Source organism: Gopherus flavomarginatus, chromosome 15 (assembly GCF_025201925.1).
Source record: "Gopherus flavomarginatus isolate rGopFla2 chromosome 15, rGopFla2.mat.asm, whole genome shotgun sequence".
NCBI classification, from domain to species: Eukaryota; Metazoa; Chordata; order Testudines; family Testudinidae; genus Gopherus; species Gopherus flavomarginatus.
In genome coordinates, this window is record NC_066631.1 from 1,459,767 (window position 1) to 1,465,806 (window position 6,040).

Sequence of the window (6,040 nt, forward strand, 5' to 3'; positions counted from 1 at the left end):
CATGCCCATTACATCAGGGGTCAAGGACAACCTAGGACATCCTCCATACTCCCAGCCCACAAAGGGGTGGACAAGAGCAGATGATATTGTTGTAGAAAATAAGCATGTCCAGAGTCCAACAGAGGTGGCTGACAGCACTCCAGGCCCATGGAAGCCAGCAGTTACTGGTGGCCAATGCTCTTCAGCTGGCTATGTGTGGCTGAGAAAGAGCAGCACGGTAGTGATCTGGATGCACTAGACCATGTGACCTATGCCATAGGAGAGGGACCTGTGCTCAGGGCTGCTGAAAGCCAGGGGGAAGGTGGTGTTGGGCTCACTATGGATGGAGGTAGTTCATGCTTCTATTCGGGAGGAATATGGTGCTGACTGCCTTTTTAAAAAGGCAAAACAAAAAGGCCATAGTTTGGTTCCTGGTCAGTAACCAGTTACAAGTGTCTCAGATCTTCGGTGTTTGGGGAAAGCAGAGAGCAGTACCCTAGGTCACAGAGCTGCAGGGGGGGGCATACTCAGGAAGAGAGCATTAGGTGAGGTCCGATGGGCCTAGATTTGGGTGCTAAAACAACTTGCATAGCCAGGGGGTGGGGTTTACCCCAGAATCAACCAACTGACACTGGTGTTGTAACAGCTGTAAGAATTTGGATTGCTTTGGGGTTTTTAATCTACAACCCTGTACAGCCTTACTCATTACAGATTTGGAGAATCATGTCTATAAAAGCCATTTTCAGTGTGGGTGGGGGGGGGGGAATTATGTCACTGTGAAGCTGTGACTAACAGCAGGCTGGGAGTATCTGGGTAGAGGAATTAAGAAGCTACTGTCTTTCCTTAATGGTATTTGCCATCTGATGGCCTGACCACCTCTAAATCCCACTGAAGTGCTGAATACTGATCATGCCTAGGGGTCTTGCAGGGTCCTTGGCTAGTCTGGAAACAGAAGTGTCCAAGAGTGCTTTACTCCATGTACACCTGGCAAGGAGATTGCACCCACACCTGTTGGCTGAGGACCTTGCCATGAGTGATCTACACCTTCCGCTAACTGCCATGTTGGATTATTTCAACATGTACTCTCTGGGACTAGCCTTGAATACCCCTGGGAAACCTCCAAGCAGTGCAGAACATGGCTGCCTCCTCACTCTTATGCAAGGAGTGAGAGACCTGGGTGCTCTGGACTTCTGATTCTTTGCCAGGTGCACTTCAAAGTGTTGGCTTTGATCTAGAAAGCCTTTTAAGGCTTCCATCTTGGTGACCCCCTCTCCATCCCAGCTGTTGAGAAGTACTCTAGCACTGAGATTGACCTCCCCAGTGTTTATGCCTGGCGCAGTGTTTGTAGTGGAAGGCCTATGATACTGGAACTTGGTTGGGCACAGCCCGAGTTTGCTGACCTTTGAAGTATGTTGTAGGGACTATTTTTCAGAGACTGATCTTGTGGAAACAGAGATGAGGTGGCCCAACAGGTTTATTTGGGGCAATGAGCAGTTTGTATTATTGTCATGTCTACAAGCCCAGTCATGCACAAAGATCTCTTGTTCTAGGCATTGTATAAACATCCATTCTCAATCATCATTGGCTCAGTGTTAGAAAGATCTGTTCTACCATTGTTGGTACAGTCTCCTAGAGACCATGGTACGTGCATTCTTAAAGTGGAAAAAAATAATTTGAAACATTGCATATGATTTAAAAATGCAACTTTTGTTAAAATCTTATCTTGTGCTGTCCTTTACATTGCAATTGAAGAACAAGAAAACTAAGGCTGTTGAGAAAAAGATATAGCGTGATCCAATGGCCAGAAGGTTTAAGCTAGACACATTCAGATTGGAAATAAGGTGTACATTTTTAACAGAGTAATTGACCCTTGGTAAATTTGTTCCAAGTGTCATGGTGGATTCTCCTTCATTGGTCATTTTTAAATTGACTGGATTTTGTTCTAAAAGATCTGCTCTAGGAATTGTTCTGGGGAAGTTTTATGGCCTGGGTTATACAGGAGGCCTGATGAGCGGATCACAATGGTCCCTTCTGGCCTTGGAATCTATGGGTTTGTATTTATCTTTTGGCATCAGAAACCACTCAAACTGACTTCACACTCATACTTCAAGTATCAGAGGGGCAACCGTGTTAGTCTCTCATATGTATGACTCTCATACTTGTCCTCATGGCATCAGGCTCCCTGGATGTCTCTCTAACTTGCAGCTGAGACATAGAAAGCGGATGGTGATACATCTCCCCTGCAGGAAATTCAATTTTTCCAGTGCTATCCTCAGATCTTGGTGGCAACCGAAGGAGTTTGTTTAGTGCATTAGTTTTATATCATTCCCATGGGCGTTGTCTCTAATCTGTGGTCAGTAGAAATACGTGGATGGCTCAGAGCTTTGGTAATGGGATCACCTGTCTGTCACTGGTTAAAACTCAGCTCAAGTATATAACATTAGTTACAGGCTGGTGTCTCTTTGGCTCTTGTGGAATTGGACGTTCAGTCCAGATTATGGTGGACAAGTGGTCTCCTGACTGATTTATAACCAGTGTGCAGTTGACAGGCCATGAAGTCTGAACTATTTGTTTTTCAAAAGCCTGTATCCCAGAGAAACATGCACCATTTACTTAAGCTAATGATTGTTTATTTGCCTGTTGACCTGTGGCAGCTTCACAGATTTAGTAACCAGTTATCTCTGACCTGTGTTTGTGGAGTAGTTCTGTGCTTCATAGGCTTGCATGCTTCTGAGGGAAGAGCTTGTTGATCCTCATCACCTTGGTGATGGAGAGGGCTGGACAGGTGATGACAGGCTCCATCCAAGTATAAGCCTGGGAGCTCAGATGAATGAGAGGTGCCCCTGCCTTCTGGAAGGCCTCTAATAAGAGGAAAGCTCAAAATTGTCCCCTGGGATCTGTGCTACACCCAAACTCTTAAAGTGTCTTGGAGGGAACCCCTTCAGTGTGCCAGACCCCCAAGGGCAGGCCATCTGGCCTCACCACCTCTGAGATAGCTTCTGGTCGTGTCTCTGTCCTTTGTCCTTGAGCTGATGTCTCTGCTCAGTTCCCTGCTGCGAGGTGGGGAAGCCTTCCAGTGGGGGGTGGTTTGCTAGAGGTGAATGTTCTGGTGATTGAGGTTTGCCCTTGTCTCTTTTAGATTCTGCAGTGATAAGAGTTGCCTTCAGTAGGTCACAGCCACTTCCTTAACTGGCCCAGGCAACAAGATGACATTTCCACCTCAGGTCCTGCGCTGCCCCCAAGTGTAGGCTTAACCCTTCTTCCTCCACTGGGTAACAGTGCAAAGTACAGAGGGAAACTGAGAATCACGTCGGAGTCATAAAAAATTCATGCTTGGTCACATCTCCACCTTTACATTTTCAGCAAGGTCTGATCTTAGGGTCTATCTTCCCAGCGGCTGGAGCTGGGTTTACTGAATTGGTCTGAAATGTGATTTTGTTCTGGTTGCTTGATTTAAATGCCATTTGGTGGGGTCAAGCTATGCGTAAGCCAGGTTTGGAAGCTGGGTTCTAGCCTATGGGCCCATAGAACTAGTGGGGAAATTGAGGTTAAATATCAGCAAAAGCTTCCTGACAGAGTTACAAGGGTGTGAGTTTCCTAGTGGGGAAGGGATGGAAGCCAGAGATATGTGAGATCAGACCAAGCACTAGAAAATGGGCTAGAATAATCAATCCTGCAGTGGCAGATGGAGCTGGACTAGGCAGATCAGCAGTTCTCAACCTGTAGCCTATGCAGTGCTGGAGGCAGTACCTGACTTGCTGGTGATGTGTGAGGAATGGGCATGTTACAAGGGGCAGGTTCCTTGTTTGCTGTCCCTCCTAGGGTTGCCCAGGCCCTTCATTGCAAAGACAAACCTGAATCCTGGTAAAAAATAAAAACTAGGCAAGGCCAGACTAGCTGCCTCCACTAGTAGCTGCTAAGTAGGAGAAGGAAACAGGAGCTGCCCTCGGGGACTGGAGGAAAGTGCATAAAACAACAAAATACCTTCCTTACATTCCTCTTCTGGGTAAGTAATGACTGCAGTTCCCACAGAGATGGTGTTGCCAGTGTGCCCGTGCTGCCTGGAGGGCCACACTGAGAGAGCTCACTCAGGGCCGCAAAGAATAGGGAAGACAGTCCCCAAAACGGGGGGTTTATTCTATGATTAGATTCACCAACCAAGTAACAATACAGCTTCTGTAATACCACACTAGTTACCAAGAAGCCAAACTACAGTCAGAGAAGCGTAGAATATCAGGGTTGGAAGGGACCTCAGGAGGTCATCCAGTCCAATCCCCTCTCAAAGCAGGACCAATTCCCAACTAAATCATCCCAGCCAGGGCTTTGTCAAGCCTGACCTTAAAAACCTCTAAGGAAGGAGATTCCACCACCTCCCTAGGTAACCCATTCCAGTGCTTCACCACCTCCTAGTGAAAAAGTTTTTCCTAATATCCAACCTAAACCTCCCACACTGCAACTTGAGACCATTACTCCTTGTTCTGTCATCTGCTACCACTGAGAACAGTCTAAATTCATCCTCTTGGAACCCCCTTTCAGGTAGTTGAAAGCAGCTATCAAATCCCCCCTCACTCTTCTCTTCTGCAGACTAAATAATATGATTCTATGTTCATGTGCTGTAAAATGTAACAACCTAGAGTGTTACTATAGATCAGATCACATGCAGTTGGATGGGAGACAGCAGAGCCCAAAAGGCTTACAAGCCACTGAACTAGCCCAGCCTCCTCCCTAGTTTCTACTGAGCTCTCACATATCCTTCCCATGACTCCTTATCACAGCTGACAGACTCCAGAGATTTGGATTCCACCCCACCTTCAGTCTGTTCCACCCCTGTTGATTTTATTGTGCAGGGTTCTTTCCCCTGCTGGTTTCAGGCTAGGCCCCATGTACGGGGGCAGGGGAGAGAGGCTTTTTCAAAACCTAATTGGTAGAGGGAAGAAGGACGGTTCATTGGTCTGGAATTGTACTCAGGAAACCTGGGTTCAGTTCATGGCTGAGCCCCTGGCCTGCTGAGCAAGTCCCTTTGCTATTTAGGTGCCTCACTTCCATTGATTTCCATGGGAGTGAAGAACCCTGCTCCCCACTGGTAAATTGGGGATCCCTGCCCTGCCTCTCAGCATTGGCGTGAGGACAAATCCATTCATGACTGTGCAGGGTTCGGATACCAAGTCCTGAGGAACAGGGAAGTACTTTGGTAAATGGGACACAACTATTTCCATGTCTTAAAGGTGGAAAGGCTCAGCAAGGGCTTAGCTGCTCCAACCTGCCCCTGCTTCTCTCTTGCCACCTGCTGGGCATTTTGTCCTGCCATTGGGAATATGGAGCTGGACCCAGACCCCCTAATCTTGCTCCCTATCTTGAGACTCTGGGTTTAGCAGGCCAATACTCAAACCACTGAGCTATCCCTCCTCTCACAAACGTGTTGGCAACGCTGGTTTCCTTATGGTTTACAGTCAATTTTGCTGTCAGGTTCTGGTACATTAACACAAGCCGCAATGTTTGGCATGCCTACACTCTGTGGGGGAATCTTTGCTGGTTAATAGACAAAAAAGCCAATTTCCATTAGAATGTGAAGGGGAGAAAACAGATGGAAACATTTCCAATTGGCTTCAGTTTTGGAAAAGCTTATTTTCAAGTAAAATTTGGGGCCAGATTTCAGAAACACACTTGTTAATATCAACCCTAAAAGGTTTAGGATGGTGAGAGAGATTGCTTCACACAGATGCTTTGAATTGACCTACCACAGTGGGTTAGGGGAAAGAATCACATAAAGACTAACCTAACCTTGGGCTATAGAAATGCACAAGCTCCTATTCACTGAAGTTGCAGTTTTGATTAAAGGACTGTTGTATGTATTAATTACAGCCAGTGATTACAGACTCTCATTACCCAAGGTTGGAGGGAGGGATGGTAAGGGATCCATGGTGGTGTTTTACTTATAGAGATTCCAAGGCCAGAAGGGTCCATGGTGATCATTTCTGACCTCCTGTATCACACTAGCCAGAGACTTTCACTCTGATTCCTGCACTTAGTCTCGGAAATGGAAAGTTCCTTGAATTTGCAA